The sequence below is a fragment of the Pantherophis guttatus genome, chromosome 3 (genome assembly GCF_059756535.1).
Source record: "Pantherophis guttatus breed Tessera chromosome 3, ASM5975653v1, whole genome shotgun sequence".
In the NCBI taxonomy this organism is placed as follows: domain Eukaryota; kingdom Metazoa; phylum Chordata; class Lepidosauria; order Squamata; family Colubridae; genus Pantherophis; species Pantherophis guttatus.
Window position 1 is genome coordinate 134,694,582 of NC_142065.1, and position 20,192 is coordinate 134,714,773.

Genomic DNA, 20,192 nt, shown 5'->3' on the forward strand with positions numbered 1-20,192 from the left:
ATGCTGTTAGCACCTTTACTTTAAAACTGTAGAAATAATGATCTCAGGGTATATGTTGTCATTCCAGTTACATTTTTCTGTGTCTGTTCTTTGTTGCTGTTCAACTTTGAGATTTTCCTTTGGCTCCAATGTTCTTTCTTCTTAAAAAAGCTTGGTGCAACCTCAAAGAAACAGGATTAGGGTTAGAAAATGGCAGTGGCTGTAGGTGAGCAATAATTGTTGACTACACCCAATTTCCTGAATGTTAGATGGGAATATTCTTTTTCTACTATGAATAGCATATCTCCCACCATTCCTTTTTTTTTCTCCCACTACCCCTTCTTGAGATTGTTCTTAAATTGCTAGTCCCTAATGGTAGTGAGAGAAAAGTGATTTGAATGGAAAAGCTGAGTGGAAAGGCTATACATCCATCTGGAGAATGAAGACCAGTGACAAAAAAAGACTCAATTATTTCCCAGCAATCATGTGGTATGGGTTGAAATATGTGTGTATGAGAGAGAGAAAGTGTCTGCGAGAGAGGGAAAAGGGGAAGGGGAGGAAAGGGAAAGGGAAAGGGAAAGGGAAAGGGAAAGGAAAGGAAAGGAAAGGAAAGGAAAGGAAAGGAAAGGAAAGGAAAGGAAAGGAAAGGAAAGGAAAGGAAAGGAAAGGAAAGGAAAGGAAAGGAAAGGAAAGGAAAATGTTTGAAGTGTTTTGTGAATGTTAAGCTTTCACCATTGTTGAGCTGAATTGCTATCTATCCATTCTTCAGTTGACAGGATACTACATCAGCTTGAAAGTACAGTAGGCTTTTCTATTGCCAAGGTCTATCCTGTTGTCACTGCCAGTCATGTGACTGATTGCCCTCCAAGGTCACCACTGGCAAAGATGACTCAACCCTGTGTAACTCAAGGGTTGGGAAAAAGGTAAATGCAAAATCCATGGACATCCCATAAAAAAAAGAGATCACTAAGAAATGTTTGTGCTGTCATGCCATTAAATATAACTAGGGGAAATGCAGAGAGAAAAAAGTGCCTTCAAAGGAGAGAGGGGCAGGCTGGGACTTCTAGTTGGATTTCAGCCCAGGTTGTATATAGCAGGTAGGCCTAAGAGTAGTGACTTTAAACATTTACTAATAATTTTAACTTGGAATTTAGCTTCAATTAAATTTTACTTCAGTTCTCCTTATTGCTTCCTTTCCTATTTTATTAAATATATTCCTGTCAGCAAATATTTTGGTTCCCAATAACATTTTTTCCCCAAGCCTTACTTTTAGCAGGTAGAATTTTTCAAGTATTTTCAGTGTAGGGCTTCTATTTAGAGAGAAGAGATAACTTTCCCAAAAACACAATCCTGCATAGAATAAAAGAATATTCCTATATTCCTATAATCAGCAGATGGAATATTAATATAAATAAAGAGTTAATTTACTCATGATTCGAACATCTTTATTTCTGAAGTTGGAAATCAAGAAGCTTAAATGTGAATGAGAACAAGGCAAAATGGCAGTATTTTGTCACTTGTGTTTTGCAGGTTAAAGAAAAGGACAAAAAAACCCACCCTGTTCTAGCTATCATCTAAAAATTTCTGGAACCTTCATTTCATGTAAGTGTGCATGCAATGCAGAGAGTACCAATTTCAATATTCTATATATAGTTTTTATGCAGGTGCATATTACAGACACATATATTTATTGGTCAATGATTTGTACCGTGCCTCAGAATGAATGTGTAGACTGTACATGTTTTGTTTTGTTGATAGCATTCTGTTCTGTTTAGTGCTGTTTAGTGCTTTTCAGATTCAGACTATACTTTATCTCAAGACAGCAATATTTTCCTCCTCTTGTAAAACTTGTGTCTGATTTTTACCGGGATTCGCCCAAATGCAGAGAAAAGAAGTTCATCAAGGTGAGCTTTAAAGGTATGTTATTCATTTTCACCAGTTCCTTATGCTGAGTGTCTGAAGAATTAAATTTGTGGGAAGGGAAGACAATGTTAAAACTCCCGTCTTATTTGCAGAAGAAATAATAAGAAAGGTTGGAATGGTAAGTTAAAGAGATGTGGTTTCCATCTTTAGTTTTGAGATCTTTTGCATTTCAGTTTGCGCTTTCCCAAGTGTTGGAAAATTCTGGGTCCCTTCTAGCAGGGTCAATTTCCTTTTAGAAGAGAATGTCTGAAAGACATATGCTGCTTTTGATTTAAAAAAAAATCTGTTTATGAAAAATCCTATTTGCAAGCAGTCTGAGCAAGAAGCATTAGGAATAACACCTTTAACAGGCATTAATCTTCAAAACAGCATGAGTTCTCAAACTATTTTTGGCATATCTAGGACCATTTGGGGTCTCCACTGCTCATTAACATATATTTTTTTCAGTACATGGATATGGTAATAATATACAAGGTAGGTGTTTTGAAGACAAACAATAGTGGACTAATTGGGGTCTTAAAGAGGTGAACCCTTTCATGGATCACAGCCTTGTCATGGTGAAGGGGCTTGCACAGCACAATGAAGCTATGAGCTATGCCGTGCAGGGCCACCCAAGACAGACAGGTCATAGCAGAGAGCTCTGTCAAAATGTGATCCACTGGAGAAGGAAATGGCAACCCACTCCAGTATCTTTGCCATGAAAACCCCACAAAAAGGCAATACAAAAAGGCAAAAAGATATGATGGTGGAAGATGAGCCCTTCAGGCTCATCTAGCTACTGGGGAAGAGCAGAGGGCTAGTACCAGAGGTGATATTCAGCTGATTCGGATCGATTCAGGCAAACCGGTAGCGGTGACTGCGGGTCCGCACATCTGCCCAGATGTAATGCTGTCCTGTCATGTTTTCAAGGTTGGGAGCATGCACAGAAGGCACGCAGGAGCAAAGCACATGTGCGGAATGCAGGGCACATGCGCGGAATGCTGGACACATGCATGGAAGGCTGGGTGTATGCATGGAAGGTGCATGTGCAGAGAGTGTGCAGAAGGCCTGGCACATGTGCGGAAGGCACAAGCGCACAAGCGAAGCGAACATGTGAGCGGCGGACCGGTGGCAAGAATATGTGAAACCCACCGCTGGCTAGTACTAGTAGCACCAGAAAGAGTGAAGCGACTGGGCCAAAGCTGAAAGGACGCTCAGCTGTGGATGTATCTGGTGGTGAAAGGAAAGTCAGATGCTGTAAAGATCTATACTCCATAGGAACCTGGAATGTAAGATCCATGAATCAAAATGAGGTGGACATGGTCAAACAAGAGATGATAAGACTGAACATCGACATCTTAGGAATCAGTGAACTAAAATGGACAGGAATGGGTGAATTTAATTCAGATGAACATCAGGTATACTACTGCGGGCAAGAATCCCTCAGAAGAAATGGAGTAGTCTTCATAGTAAATAAAAGAATAGGAAAAGCAGTACTGGGATACAATTCCCAAAATGACAGAATGATCTCAGCAAACCACTGGAAAGCATTTGCACTCTCACGGTGCCATGTGTTTTGCCCCAACTATGGACCCCAAAGAATGTAGCACACACAAAGTCCATACAAACCTTAGTTTACTAATTAAGGACTACTAATGAGTTTTCTTAGTAGTTGTTCCAACACAAGTACAGTTAAAATCAGTCTTTTCTGAACAAGGGGTGTTAATTTCATTAACAGCCGGCAAGAATCCAAAGAATAATAACTCAATTCTGAAGCACAGTATTTCAGATAACCGTAATCTTACTGTGGTTGGCAGAATGCCCAGAAGCAATTTGCAGGAAAACTGACAAGAAAGAAGCAAGAGCTGATCAGACATTTATGGAATCAAGATGCAAAGGAATATGAACAAAGTTGTTTCCTGCAAATTGCCTCAGTCGTCGTCCTTCCTTAAATAGGCTAGGGGAGTGGCCAATTAGCCCCAAGCCTTACTCTTGAGGAGACCTCCTCCTGAGGAGCCACTCCTGCCTTTTGGCAGCTCTGCTCACTCATACATCAAGAAGAGGCTCCTCCTCTTCTTCCTTTTCACTTATGGGAGCTTCTGGAGGTTGAAGGCCCTGGCTGAATCCCCGCCTCTGGCACCACATCTTCTCCAGCCTCCTCATTGTCTGACTCGAATGCCAGCTGCATAGGCTGCTGGCGTATCACCACATCAGCCTCCTCGCTGTTGGAATCAGCTACTAGCTGCACAGGCCGCTGATGGGCCACAACACCATGAGCTTCCATCAGCAGTCCTGTATGGCAAGTATAAAAGGATACATTCAAGAAAGACTCTGTCCCTGTGGCTCAGGAGAGGTGGAGATTGTGGGGCACATTCTCCTTAGATTTTCTTTTTATACGGAGATTAGGAAAAAAACATATTTACCAATAACTGCTAGCTCTCCTGGCTGTTCCGACATGACCTATCTTCAGTGGCTGCTTAAGGATGAACAGTCCATAACTACAGCACAGGTGGCCAGATTCTGTGTGGCAGCACTGGGGATTCGTCGCAAACACATGTCTTCTCCACCATAGCGATGTTATATAATAATTGTGGCAAACCCTTTGCACTGCTTAGTCATTTCCCTTTTAGCGTTGAACATACAATGGGTCACACAGTTTACGGATTGCAACTATTATATAGTCAGACCATGTATAATTGACACTGGATTTTATTATAGATTTTAGTTGTTATTTATTATTTTACCCTAGAAGTTTTAAATGTATATATGCTGAGTGCTTTTATTTGTTCTGGTCTAAGACTGTAATAATAAATTGTTGTTGGTCTTGGAGTACAAAATGAGGCAGGGCACAGGCTGGTAGAATTTTGTCAAGAGAATACGATGGTCATCACAAATAATCTTTTCGAACAACCCAAAAGATGACTCTACACATGGACATCACCGGACGGCCAACACAGAAATCAGATTGACTATGTGCTCTGAAGCCAAAGATTGAGAACCTCTATACAGTCAGTAAAAACAAGACCAGGAGCTGACTGTGGCTCAGATCATGAGCTTCTCATGGCAAAATTTAGACTTAAATTGAATAAAGTAGGGAAAAGCACTAGGACACTCAGGTGAACTAAATCTTATCCCTGATGAATATACAGTAGAGGTGACAAAAAGATTTGAAAAAGAAATGCAAGAAAGCAAAATGACAGTCTGAGAAAGCCTTACAAATAGCTGAGGAAAGAAGGGAAGTGAAAGGCAAGGGAGAAAGAGAAAGATACACCCAATTAAATGCAGAATTCCAGAGAATAGTTGAAGAGATAAGAATGCCTTCTTAAATGAACAGTGCAAAGAAATAGAAAAAACAACAACAACAACAGAATAGGGAGGAGCAGAAATCTCTTCAAGAAAATTGGAGATATGAAGAGAAAGTTTCATGCAAAGAGGGCATGATAAAGGACCAAAATGGCAGGGACCTAACGGAGGCAGAAGAGATTAAGAAGAGGTGGCAAATTACATAGAAAAACTATACAAGAAGAACATCCCTGATAATGTCCCTGATAACGACGATGGGGTGGGTACTGACCTCAAACCAGACATCCTGGAATGCAAAGTCAAATGGGCCTTAGGAAGTCTGAGCAACAACAAAAATAGTGGAGGTGACAGTATTCCAGCTGAGCTATTCAAAATCTTAAAAAACAATGCAGTAAAAGTGCTATATTCAATATGCCAGTGAATTTGGAAAACTCAACAGTGGCCACAGGATTGGAAAAGGTCACTTTACATTACAATTTCAAAGAAGGGCAATGCCAAAGTATGTTCAAATTACTGCATCATTGCACTCATTTCACATGCTACCAAAGTTATGCTCAAAATCCTACAAGTTAGGCTCCAGCAGTATGTGGACTGAGAACTACCAGAAGTGCAAGCAGGTTTTCGAAGAGGCAGAGGAAATAGAGATCAAATTGCCAACATACACTGGATTATGGAAAAAGGTAGGGAGTTCCAGAAAAACATCTACTTCTACTTCATTGACTATGCTAAAGCCTTTGATTGTGTGTATCACAACAAATTGTGGCAAGTTCTCAAAAAGATGGGAGTACCAGATCATCTTTGTCTCTTGAGAAACCTATATGCGAGTCAAGAAGCAAGTGAGAACTGGACAAGGAACCACTGATTGGTTCAAAATTGAGAAAGGAGTTTGGCAAGGCTGTATACTGTTACCCTGCCTATTTAACTTATATGCAGAGCACATCATGAGAAAGGCAGAGCTAGATGAATCACAAGTTGGAATTAAGATTGCCGGGAGAAATATCAACAACCTCAGATATGCAGATGATACCACTCTAATGGCAGAAAGTGAAGAAGAACTAAAGGGTCTTCTGATGTGGGTGAAGGAGGAGAGTGCAAAAGTTGGTTGGAAACTCAACATTAAGAAAACTAAGATCATGGCTCCCAGCCCTCTCAATCTCTAGATGGGGAAGAAATGGAGATAGTGACAGATTTTATTTTCCTGGACTCCAAGATACTGCACATGGGGACTACAGCCAAGAAATTAAAAGACACTTGCTCCTGGGAAGGAAAGCTATGGCAAAGTTAGACAGCATACTAAAAAGCAAAGACATTACCTTGCCAACAAAAGTGTGTATAGTCAAGGCTATGGTTTTCCCAGTTGCAATGTATGGTTGTGAAAGTTGGACCATAAGGAAGGCTGAGTGTCAAAGAACTGAGGCCTTTGAACTATGGTGCTGGAGAAGACTCCTGCAAGTCCCTTGGACTGCAAGGCGATCAAACTGGTCAGTCCTAGAGGAGATCAACCCTGACTGCTTTTTAGAAGGAAAATGAAACTCAAATACTTTGTCCACTTAATGAGAAGGAAGGATTCACTGGAGAAGAACCTAATGCTGGGAACGATTGAGGGCAAAAGAAGAAGGAACAGCAGAGAATGAGGTAGCAGGATGGAGTCACTGAAGCAGTAGGCTTCAGTGGTGGTCTCTGGGGGATGGTAGAGGGAAGGAAGACCTAGAGGAAAGTTGTCCATAGGATTGTGATGGATCGGACACGACTTCACAACTAACAACATCAAAAGATGTGAAGAAAGCAGTCTATTATAATACAGTAACCCATAATTTATGTTTCAGACAAATAATGGATTTAGACAATTGTTCAAATCTGACAACAGTAGGATCTTTACCTTGTGATCTCGTGCCCTGATATGTAATGTTTTTCCTTTAGTTTTTACACTGAGAGGTGGCAATTGGATTTTTTTTTTTAAAAAAAAAAGAAATTGCAACAGTGACTGATTGCTTCCAGAAAATGAGTTACTATATATAAGGGAAAAGCTAGAAATAACCAATGCATTTAAGTTTCATTTTCTGTAATACTATGTATTTAACTGCAAGTGATTATTTTAATGCGATCACTTTGCCAGTTATTTTGTTCATCAGGTTTTCTTTTCACTTGGTAGCCTCCCTTTTAGTCTCAGTATTCTATTTATTTTCAAGCCATGCAATGTGATCTAAAATTGTTAATTTTCTTTTAGATTTAAAAAAAAAAACCCTTTCTGTAACCCATGAAGCTTTTTTTTTAAAATAACATTACAGCAATAGCAACCATTGTTACATGACCTTGAATCATCAGCATTTCACATTTCAAAATCTGATATGAAATTGCCTGTGTGTAAATATGCAGGATTGAAGAATATGAAGTCAACCCACTCCCTTATTTCTTATGTTTAAGGGATCATCTCAGGTGATTGTATTCCATTTATTAATAATGCTGATATGCAGTAGCTTTTCTCATCCCTGTAAACAGTTTCCTGTGGTAGGAAGCAGCCATGAGACATTGATGCAGATCAGGGGCGGGTTTCAAAACCCGTCGCTACCAGTTTGCTCGTGGCCACATGCGCACATGACACTTTTGTGCATGCACAGAAGCTTCCAAGTGGGTGGGCGGAGCCTCCCTCTATCGCCGCTACTGGTTCGCCCAATCCTGGGTGAACCGGTAGCAACCCACCACTGATGCAGATTCAAATTGGCCCTGCTGGAAATGGAGAATTGAAATATGCTCATTCCTTGTCCTTATTGTCAATGATGTTTAGAGGAGCAATCCATGTCTGCATGCAAGGGAAAGGAATTGCAAAACCAGTCTGCCCACCCTCGTTCTCCAGCATAATTAGATTTTGCATTAGACCCAACCACTGGATGGGAGAAAATATCCCATCAAGATTATAGTCAGTGAGAGATTGTATTTATTTGTAAAATTATTATAAATTTTCTCATTCCAAAGCCTTGAAAATTCTCCATAGGCCACAGGTGTTCTTTTGCATTTATTCTCTTTACATTTCCCAATACCAGAGCGAAAATAATGCATGAACTGAGGTGTAAACAGTCTATTTCATTTAATAAGAACAGAGGACTGGACAACCAGGGAGACATCAAGATATTATTAACAGGGGTAGCCACAGCAATGGTCATTGACTTTTAAAAAATCCCCCTTTTTATAGGTAGTCAATAAGCATTAAAAGAGGCTCTTGCCAGATTCAACATTTAATTAATCTCAGATTTAATTTTCTTAAAGAATGTACCATCGGTCAAAGTACACCTCCATCCTTGTCGTAATCATTAGTTTTGATTCAGATTTATTTTGCTCAAACAAAGTAACTTGGGCTCAAATTCCTGATCCCCAGTCTTTTTGAAAGCCTCTTTTTTGGACTTTTTTTTCTATTTCATTTTTTTTTCCTTAAAGGGTTTTCTAGAGTTGTTGTTATTAAAAACAGGGGAGGCTGTATTTATTCTCTTTCCTCATTCAGCTTTAAGCTACCTTGTATGATTTGAAATTTTCATTCAAATGAACATGGGTGACTTTTATGTCCTACCTCTGGGGTTCTGGTTCAGAGGTCGACACAGATGATCTAGCTAGGAAGGGAAAAATATGAACACAAACAAAGCATTATTAATTCTGACTTTTTCGAGTATATAATAGGAGCAACACTGATCTATTCCAAAAAAAGGAAGTAATGATGCTAAGTATTCCCTAGAGTTCCCATGGGGCACAAATGCATTGATCCTAAAAGGATATCTCTCCCACTCAGCTACCTTATTACAGCAAAGGTAATATCTTTGGATGAAGCTTAACTGCTGGTAACCTCACAAATATGTCCAATATTTATCACGTACCAAGATATTTAGCCTCAAATCTAATCTCTTCCCACAATTTCTGGATCTAACTTCTTTTTCCCTTTTTCTTGTATGTGGAAAATTTCAAAACATTTTATCCTGACTGATCTTTAATTGGATTATTTTGGGTTTAGAGACATTCTGAAGACTAGAATTGTTTAACATGTAATTATCTATCTATCATCTATCTATCTATCTATCTATCTATCTATCTATCTATCTATCATCTATCTATCTATCATGGATCACTGCCTTGTCGTGACAAAGAGCTTGTGCAGTGCAATGAAGCTATGAGCTATGCCGTGCAGGGCCACCCAAGCAAAAATCCCTGCACACACACCCCACACCATGCCCAGCTGAGCTGCATGATCATCAGAGGCTTTTTTTTTTTTTACTTTTAAAAGCATTTTTTCTACAACCACTTCCAACGAAAAAATGCTTTTAAAAGGTTAAAAAAAAGCCTCTGATGATCACGCGGCTCAGCTGGAATCGTCAGAGGCTTTTCAAAGCATTTTTTTCTGCAACCTCTTGGCCGAAGAGGTGGTAAAAAAAATGCTTTGAAAAGTCTCTGATGATCCCAGCTGAGTTGCCTGATCGGCAGAGGCTTTTCAAAGCATTAGAAAAAATTGAAAAGTTGGCCATGCCCACCCAGTCACATTACCCCCCCACACACCAAGCCACGCCCACAGAACCGGTAGTAACAAATTTTACATTTCACCCCTGATTAAAATCCAGTATTATGGAGTATTACTGGCTAGTACTAGTAGCACCAGAAAGAGTGAAGTGACTGGGCCAAAACCGAAAGGACGCTGTGCTGTGGATGCATCTGGTGGTGAAAAGAAAGTCCAATGCTGTAAAGATCTATACTCCATAGGAACCTGGAATGTAAGATCCATGAATCAAGGCGAGGTGGACAAACCTTAAGGTCAAACAAGAGATGACAATACTGAACATCGACATCTTAGGAATTAACAAAGTAAAATGGACAGGAATAGGTGAATTTAATTCAGATGAACATCAGGTATACTACTGCGGGCAAGAATCCCTCAGAAGAATTGGAGTAGTCTTCATAGTCAATAGCATTGGCATCCTTCTCATAGTCTCAAAAGACTATGGTATTGTGCTCTGGAAAGAGGTCCTAAAATAGAATCTAGTGTGACTAAAAAGGCCAATTCGAGACTGGCAGTTCCTTCCACACTGAGGGCAGATACATACTGTCCCCTGCCCAGCCCCCAGATTTCACTGGTTCCGGGACTGCCTCTTTGCCTCAACCTGCCGAACAAGTGTCTCTTCGAATTGGAGAAGGCCATGCTGCATCTTTAGCCTCCAAGCTGAATGATAGGAGGTCAAGTTGTTAATATCCATTCCCAGGGCCTTTAGGTCCCTCTTGCAGATATCCTTATATCGCAGCTGTGGTTTCCCTCTGAGGCGCTTTCCTTACACTAATTCTCCATACAGGAGATCTTTCGGAATCCGACCATCAGCCATTCTCATGACATGCCCCAGCCAGCGTAGACGTTGCTGTTTCAATAGTGTATACATGCTAGAAATTCCAGCACATTCCAAGACTGCGCTATTTGGAACTTTGTCCTGCCAGGTGATGCCAAGAATACATTGGAGACAGCGCATATGAAAGGTGTTTAACTTTCTCTCATGCCATGCGTAAAGGGTCCAAGACTCACTGCACTACAAGAGTGGGCTCAGGACGCAGGCTCTATAGACCTGGATCTTTGTATGTTCCGTCAGCTTCTTATTAAGCCATACTCTCTTTGTAACTCTGGAAAATGTGGTGGCCGCTTTACCAATATGTTTATTCAGCTCAGTATCTAAAGAGAGAGTGTCAGAGATAGTTGAGCCAAAGTACACAAAGTCATGAACGACTTCCAGTTCTTGTGCAGAAATTGTAATACAGGAAGGTGAATCCACATCCTGAGCCATGACTTGTGTTTTTTACAGGCTGATTGTTAGTCCAAAGTCTTGGCAGGCCTTGCTAAAACTGTCCATAAGTTGTTGAAGATCTTCAGCAGAGTGAGCAGTGATGGCAGCATCATCAGCAAAGAGGAAATCCCATAAGCATTTCAGCTGGACTTTAGACTTTGCTCTCAATCTAGAGAGATTAAAGAGTTTTCCGTCTGATCTGGTCCAGAGGTAAATACCCTCTGTTGAAGTTCCAAAAGCATATTTCAGCATGACAGCAAAAAAGATCCCAAATAAAGTTGGCATGAGGACACAGCCCTGCTTCACTTTACTTCAAATATCAAAAGAATCTGATGTTAAGCCATCAAAAACTACAGTGCCCTTCATTTCCTCATGAAAGGACCTGATGATGTTGAGGAGCTGAGGTGGACATCCAATCTTGGGGAGAATTTTATAAAGGCCATCCCTACTAACCAAGTCAAAAGCCTTCATAAGATCTATGAAGGCTACAAAAAATGGCTGTCTTTGTTTCCTGCATTTCTCCTGCAGATGTCTAAGGGAAAATACCATGTCAGTAGCGGACCTGTTGGCTCGAAATCCACACTGTGATTCTGGATAGACTCTCTCTGCAAGCACCTGGAGCCTCTTCAGTACGACACAGGCAAGCAGCTTCCCTACAACACTAAGAAGAGAGATGCCACGGTAGTTGTTACAGTCACCCCTGTCATCTTTGTTCTTGTACAGTGTGATGATATTTGCATCCTTCATGTCCTGTAGTACTCCACCTTCCCTCCAACAAACACAGAAGATTTCATGCAATTCAGTGGGATGTTCTCTTTGCAGCACTTCAGAACTTCGGCAGGGATGTTATCTTTCCCGGGTGCCTTGCCGGAGGCAAGGGAGTCCAGGGCTGCATTTAGTTATTCTAAAGTTGGTTCACTGTCAAGCTCCTCCAAGACAGGCAGGCACTCAATGTTATTTAATGCTTCTTCAGTTACCATATTTTCTCTGGAATATAACTCAGAGTAGTGCTGCACCCAGTGTGCCATCTGCTGTGCTCGGTCCTGGATAATCTCACCAGGGGAAGATTTCTTCTGTGTTGGACCTAAAGCCTGCTTGATACCATCATACATCCTCTTGATGTTGCCTGTATCAGCTGCTATCTGGATCGGAGAGCAAAGTTGCAGCCAATAATCGTTAGCACATCTCCTGGCAGTCTGTTGGACTTTGCTACGAGCAGCTCGCATAACCCGTAGGTTGCACTCAGTGGAACAGGCTTTATATGCAATTAGAGCTCTCCTTTTTTCCTCGATGGCTGGTATCCTTCGAATGGGCTTCAAACCAATCTGCTGTCTTTCTGATCTCCTTACCAAATACTGACAAGACGGTGTTATAAACAGTATTCTTGAAATATTCCCATCGTTCAGATGCATTTACTTCAGCCAGGCCTGGGAGAGTTTCCTTGAGTGCTTGTGCAAATTCCTCCACTTTGCCCTGATTGCGGGTCTTGTTGATGTCAATTTGTGGTCTTCCTTCCTTCTTTGAGTGATGCAATCTCTTTGTTTACAGTTTTATTCTGCACACCAAGGAGTGGTCTGTATCGCAATCAGCACCCTGATAGCTGTGTGTGATTGTAATATTGGGAAGGTTAGAGCGCCTGGTAAGAATCAAGTCAAGCTGGTGCCAATGCTTCGATCTTGGATGTCTCCAAGAGACTCTGTGTTGAGGCTTTGTTTTAAAGTATGTATTGCTAACACAAAAACCATAGTAGCAGCAAAACTCCAGCAGGCGTTGGCGATTTTTGTTCATCTTCCTGATGCTGAACTGACCTAAACAAGTGTGCCAAGAACTATAATCAGCTCCAACTATGGCATTAAAATCGCCAAGGATAAACAGTAGTTCTTTCTCAGGGATTTTCTTGATAGTAGCAGCCAGATCGTCGTAGAATTTGTCTTTGGATTCTTCTGAAGATGATAATGTCAGTGCATATGCACTAAAAAGAGTAACCAGCCCTGCTGATGAGTGGAGCTGCAAGGACAGATTTTTTTCACTTCCTGCAGCAGGTGGAGTAATGGATCATAGTAGGGTGTTTCTGACCACAAAGCCAACCCCATATTCCCTAGACTCGTTTGATGTTTTTCCCTGCCAGAAGAATGAGAAGTTTCTCTCCTTAATAGATCCTGAGTCTAACAGGATCTTGAAGGGCAATGATGTCCATCTGCAGTCTGCTCAACTCCATGTCAATGGCAGCTGTCTTACGTACGTCATCTATCTCTTGTAAATCATCAGAAAGGCCAGGGGTCATTGTCCGAACATTCCAGATGCCCAACTTTAGGTCTAAAGTTTTCTTATGTTTGTTGCATGGTGCATGGTGGTTATCAATCTGCTTGTCAGCTTTGACCCTAAACCCCACGCACCCTGTGAGGTTAACAGACCGTAGTGGGGCAGCACCTTACTAGCTGGGGGCTGCCCAGCTTAAGGCAGGCGGTAGCTGCCCAATGAGGTACAATGACCTCTCCCACTGACAAAAGTGCCCCCTGGCATCACATGCCAATCAAGCAAAGACTTATAACTGGTAACTGCCACTTCCCGTGTTGTTTCAATGCTGTATGCAAAGCTGGAGTGTCCTCTCCAGAGCACGAGGCCTGGGTAAATTAATATGGAGGATAAGCTGTTACCCAAGCAGCAGATCCACCCTCTTCACATTGCTGAAATAGTCCAATGGAATGGCAAAGCCGATACGATTAGTTTCAGCTGCATCACAGGAGTTTCCAGAACATGATAATACACAGTCACAAACTGCTTCTGGGACTCCGGCTCTAGATTTTGCCTATTTACTACTGGAACAGGCTTCAGGAGACCGAATCCTATCTACTAGACCACCAGGGATGAATCCTATCTATTAGACCACCAGGGACCGAATCCTATCTACTAGACTACCAGGGACCGAATCCTATCTACTAGACCACCAGGGACCAAATCCTATCTACTAGACCACCAGGGACTGAATCCTAACCACTAGACCACCAGGGACTGAATCCTAACCACTAGACCACCAGGGACTGAATCCTAACCACTAGACCACCAGGGACAGAATCCTATCTACTAGACCACCAGGGACTGAATCCTAACCACTAGACCACCAGGGACCGAATCCTAACTGCTAGACCACCAGGGACGAACATATCTTTTTTATTTTTATTGTTGTTATTAACATTATTATTAACATTATTAACATTATTAACATTATTACTACTACTACTATTATTATTATTATTAAAATTATTATTTATTGTTCTATTGCTTTGCATGTCTATTGAGAGCTTCTGCACTGGAGACAAATTCCTTGTGTGTCTAGATCCGTTTCTTCATTGAGCAGTTCCTGTTGTATCTTATCAGTTTTCTGAATCTGGATGAGTCAAACTGGAGTATGTAATTAAGTCTTTCTTTTTTATAATGGTGGTCCTTGGAGTAAAAAGTGTTTGATGGGGTTGCCAATGACGAGATTGCCAAATTTATCCTTACTTTTGAAAGACACTAAAAGTTTAACAAATTTGTGTTATATGTCCTTCCAAATTCTTTTTGTTCTTTTGTTTTTTTGTACCATATATACTTGTGAAGTCCATTGACTAGACCTGTTCCCACTATTATTGGCATTCTACTATTTGGAGATTTTATCCATTCCATTAACCATAATATAGATAACTTGCTATCCTCTATAGTACAGCCTAAGATTGGCAAATGGTAGTGTCTTTTTCTTTTGAATATTTTTTTATATGCTTACTCTTAAATTTTCCCCCCACTGTATATAAATCTGTTTATTGTTCTTTGCCAATCCTGTAATTTTTTAAATCTGAAATTGAAATTGGTACCATTTAGAGTAGAAAACTCATCTTGGGTAATTTTTTTTTTTTTGTTATCACAATAAATCCTAACAAGGAATGTTTTAAACTTTTCCACATTTTCAGGTTTTGTTTTATTTTTTCCCCATACTTTGTTGGAATTGTTTTAAAATATAACTTCATTATGTCTCAACAAGTGGAGTTCTAGGTATTTTTCTGAAACTTTTGTTATCACACAGCCAGTCTATTTTCTCACAAAATCATTTATGTCAGAAGTTAAGTGACTTGTTACATTAAATTTGCTTTTCATTAACATTAATGGTAGTCAAAGTCTTTATTATTTGCATTGATTTTTGTATGGACCTGTATGGTTGTGTAATTGTTAATATTATGTCATTTACATAGTATTTCATTTTGCATTGTTCATGAAATTTGATTCTGATTATTTGTTTATCTTTTCAAGTTCTCGCGAGCTCCGAGTTGCATGGGGCTTGGATCAGGGAACAGAGGGCTTCAGTCCAGCAAAGCAGCCAAGGCTGGAATGACCACATGGGAAGCACATTGAGCCTGAGCCAAAGGAGTTGCAGCTGCAGCAAGTTAGCCTGGAGGAGCAGCTTCATGAGCAGTTTCCAGTGGCCAGTGAAGATGAGGAGGTAAAGTCCATATTTCTGCCCAATCTAAGGATGCACAGGGCAGAGAGGAAACAGGTACAATGCTGGTTGGCCAGGCTACTTACAAGGAGGCAACCTTGCCCATTGTGAAGGGTCACATTGACATTGCCTATTTAATCCCACTCTAAGAGATGGGCATTGCTGGAACAACATGTCCAAGTTCCTTGTTCTGTGTGTCTTCCTCCTTGGACTTCCTCCTTGAACAGTTTGGACTGACTCTGGATTGTGTATTGCATTTTGTGAACTGGGCTTTGCCAAGAACTCCCATATCACAACAGTCTTGTTGAGCATGGCAGCAGGACATGCTCATCATGTGAACTTCTTTTGAATTGCTGGGGGTTTGAATAAAGCCATTGACTCACTATGGTGTGTGCGTGTGTGTGAGAGAGAGAGAAGGCAAAATACCTTTGCTGTTTGTCATTGATGTATGTTAACAATAAATTATAATTGCAGCTGTGCTGTACATTAGTTGGTCCTCCCACCAATCATTCTGTTTGTCTATCTTTAGAAGTTCTCCGGGTGAGCATTGCTAGGAAAAATTCTTCACCATGGAGAAAATTTTCACCTAAAATACTCAAATTTACCAGGAAAGTTATGACAGTTATACTGTGCTATAAGTAGAGCAAATGTTATAAAAAGGTTCCAGAGAGGAAAAATCTGTGTCAGCTAATAATGGCATTGTTAACTTTCAGGTACGGACAAGTTACGGCATTTTCAGTCAAGAATAAAGCTGTGAAAGAGAGACAAAAAGTTGTCATATTATTTTTGAAGGTGCTATTTTTGAGAGATTCTTTATCTAGCCAGGCTGAATCTAATATGGTTTGCTTTTATCTTCTCACAAACTCAGATTTCTTTCTTAGGGAAAAGAAAGTAAGACTTCTAAGCCAAACTTCCAAAATTCCCTTTTAATCCCTGATTTCCAGTATGTTAATGGTAGCCATATTATAAAGCTGAAACTACCCAGAAATGTGGTGATTTTTTTATATAAATTGGATGTAAATTCAGATAGCACTTCATAAATTAAATTGGGCACTTTTTCACATTAAATTAAATTATATCCAAGACCATAGTTTTCTGTCAATGCTATTTCCTTGGCTAACCCAGGAACCTCGAGGAGGTGAGCCAAGGTGAGGCAAGTGAAGTAATATTTATCATGAGGTCAGGATGCAAAAAATATATGTTATGTATTTGCATCAAATATTAGAACACAAACATGGATAGACAGGATTTGCATAACAAAATCACTACATGTATGTCTTCATTTGGATATAATTGTGAGTTGCCACAGATATCTATAACACCATCTTCTTTAGTGAATTAGTTACATCAGGGATGTCAAACTCGATCTCATTGAGGGCTGCATCAGGGTTGTGTTTGACCTCAGGGGGCCAGAGTGGGTATGGCCAGGATGGGCATGGCGGAGGCGCCTGTGGTGGCCCGAGCACTCTGCCAGAGAAAACTAGTTCCTGAAACGTTTTCAGCTGCAACAGTCTCAGCTAGTGAAATTGGAGCTCGGGAGGGCCACATGTGACACTCCCAAGCTCCGTTTTTGCTGGCAGAGGCACTGTGGGCAAATCCTTCACTGTTTCCAGGGCAGCTCCATGGGCCAAATCTAAGCACCCTGTGGGCTAGATCCAGTCCCCAGCAGGGGTGGGTTCTACTTACCCTTACTACTGATTTGCAATGGATCGCGCACATGAACAAAGCAAGCTTCTGTGCATGTGTCTTGCTTCCGCACGTGCGGATGCGCAGATCACTGATGATGACATCTGGGGTGGTGGGTGGGGCCTCCCACTGGTTTTACTACTGGTTCTTGTGAACCAATCCGAACCAGGGGCAACCCACCACTGGCCCCCGGGCTTTGAGTTTGATACCCCTGGGTTACATGCACTGAAATGATATGCCACAAAACTTCTAGGAATTGGCAACTAAATTCCTGTAGGCATTAGAGCATCCATAATATCTCTAAAACTTCTTCTCATAATCCCCCATTCACAAATCTGAAAAAAAAAAAGTTTTTGTTTCTGTTCAGGTAACTACAAAAAGTCCATAAAATGTTCAAAAATGTATATATTACAATAAATATATTATTATGTATAGTAATTATTGCTTTTATTTCATTTCATTTTTATTGACCTCTCCCAACTCTTCAAGGATCCTTTGAAATGTCTCTAGTATCATAAATTTATGTGTCATTTTGTGAGTTTCAGTACTTTTCTTTTGAATCCAAAATAAAAATAAAAATAAATCCCATTTCTCTCTTTATTTTCCCGCCTCTCTATCATCCAAATTCTATAAAATCTCAATAAATATCTCTGTTGGCACTAACTTTTTTACATAAAACAACCAAGGCCAATGTAATTTTTCCAAAAGAAATAATACACCAATGTAAAAATATAAAATAAAAAAGCCCAATAGTAAAAAGGTGACTGCTACAACAAAACATTAACTAGCTATTAAGGACAGGCATTTATGTAATATCTTGTCCAAAGGGCAATAATAACATAAACCAATATATAATAAGTGTGCAAGGAAGTGGGCTAGCTATTCACAAAAAGGTCACTAGGAATCATAACTTCAACTTTATAGACATTTTTATTTTTTTATTTTATTTTTTGATAAGAGCAGTCCATTTAGGTTTTGTTGTGATTTTTTATAAAATCAATCTAAAATATTCCTATAAGCATGTTTCATGATGATTTATAACTGATAACTCATTTTAAAGTATTTATGGAGAGACACAATAGAGCAGGGGTCATCAACCTTTCGGACCTCAGGGACCACTAAATTCATAATTTTAAATCCTGTGGACCACTAATATGATCTGCCTAATAACCAGCTGGGTGGGGATGGCTAGGTGGTCATGTGACTGGTGGGCATGGTCAACTCCTCACCTCCCGACCTGGGCTCCTTAGTGCCCCAATAGGAAGCAGTTGATGGAGCTAAGCAGCCACCACGTGAAAGAGTTGTCAAAACAGCTGGCTCAGTTCAAATTGGATCTGACCAAGAAGGAGGCTCAGCAGTAGCACCTCACTGAGGACTACGAGCATAGGCTTTCCAAGCAGAGGGAAGACCTGCGGGAGTGCAAAGCCAGGTACCAGCATCTGGAGGCTCAGTGGGTTGAGATGGTCATTGAGTTCCAGGCCATGATGCAGTCCCACTGGAACAAGGTCCTCCAGCTCTTTGCCACCAGTGGCACTTCCCTCCAGCCTTTGCTAAAGCCCTGCATCAGGAACCTGAAGCAGACCCCAAGTAGGAATTTCTGTCCCCCTCCGACCCACACAAAAAGACCCCGAAGGAGGAGACTCTCTGCAGCAACACAAACGTTCATTGCACGTATCTGTCCCAGGGGCTGTAGTTTGAGGACACCTGATTTAGTGCAATATAAAAAATGCAAATAATTTTTCTGCGGCCCACCAAAATTTTCTCACAAACCACCAGTGGTCCACGGACCACCAGATGGTGACCACTGCAATAGAGGATCTGAACACTTCAGGAAGATTGATAAAGACACTGGAGAATTAGATTCAAACTCACCTGGATTTCAATTGGCTCTCATTTAGTGCTGTTAATTTTTTAATACAGTGGTTCACTATTTTTTATGGAATGGATTATTTCCAGCCAACTCTCAGATGGGAAGTTTGACCTAATGACATTGATGATATCTTATTACAGTGATTACTGTTTGAACAATCAGAGAATAGGCTAATGCCTACATTATCAACATGATTAGTCATGGATTTTCATGATATATGTCAGATCAGGAAGTACTATTGCACTTCCAAGTGAAACCCCTAAGTGAAAATTGTCAACTGAATATATTGCATTTGAATGTAACCTTCAATAAATATTTATATTTAATATCTGATTACTTAATAGCAGGATTTCAGAGGTTTCATACAGTAGGGCTTCACACTGACAGCTGCAATGAGGCAACAACACTTAATATATGGCAATAATTAGTATGTAGTATTTGCTAAACTCTGAAGCCCACTAAAATTAAACTACCGGTAATTAAGGAATGGCAACATATCTAAACATATTTTATTGCTATATGAATAATCCATATGTTGCTTCATGTCAAGTATTCTCAACCTTTTGGGGAAAAAACTCCCATTTTTCGCTTCCTATCGCTATGAAGACAGGAGCTTGAGGCTGTGTGAAAGGGCCAAAGCTATTTTAACTAGTATAAATTTATACTGAACATCAAGTCTGCCTAACTTGTTGTTTTGATTAAGGAAGCCCAATCACCTGAAGAGCCACAACAATTCTGGGCCAGCAAGAGGATTTTTTTTTTCCTGAAGCATTACAAATTTAATGTACTAACTAAACATCTGAATTTATACAGTAGTGGCCAAAATTGTGGAAACCTTTTGGGAAAAGTATATTTTCTAAAACAAGCTAATAAGACCACTTTTTTGGGAGTAGCACCATAAAATTATATATCAATGCAAAGATAATCAAGAATGTAATGCAATAGTTTTTACAGTATAAAGAAGAAAAGTGAAACACATAGAAAAAATGAGATATACAAAAATTATCACCATGTCAGTTAATCAGTGGTGGGTTGCCCCTGGTTCAGACCGGTTCACAAGAAGTGGTAGTAATACCAGTGGGAGGCTCCGCCCACCGACCCCGACATCATCAGGAAGTTTCTGTGCATGCGCAGAAGCACATGCGTCCCCGTTGCGAACCAGTAGTAAAGGTAAGTACAA

General features: G+C 40.4%; 1 long non-coding RNA gene across 1 annotated transcript in view; it reads left to right on the plus strand.

Moving 5' to 3' along the window:
• LOC117662480 (uncharacterized) overlaps window positions 1-15,958 on the plus strand; it is a 46,466-nt gene extending 30,508 nt beyond the window's left edge. The window contains exons 7-8 of the long non-coding RNA XR_009622485.2: window positions 1,510-14,392; window positions 15,270-15,958. This is a non-coding gene — a long non-coding RNA (uncharacterized LOC117662480). The remainder of the gene's footprint in view (window positions 1-1,509; window positions 14,393-15,269) is intronic.
• The last annotated feature ends 4,234 nt before the right edge of the window (window positions 15,959-20,192 follow it).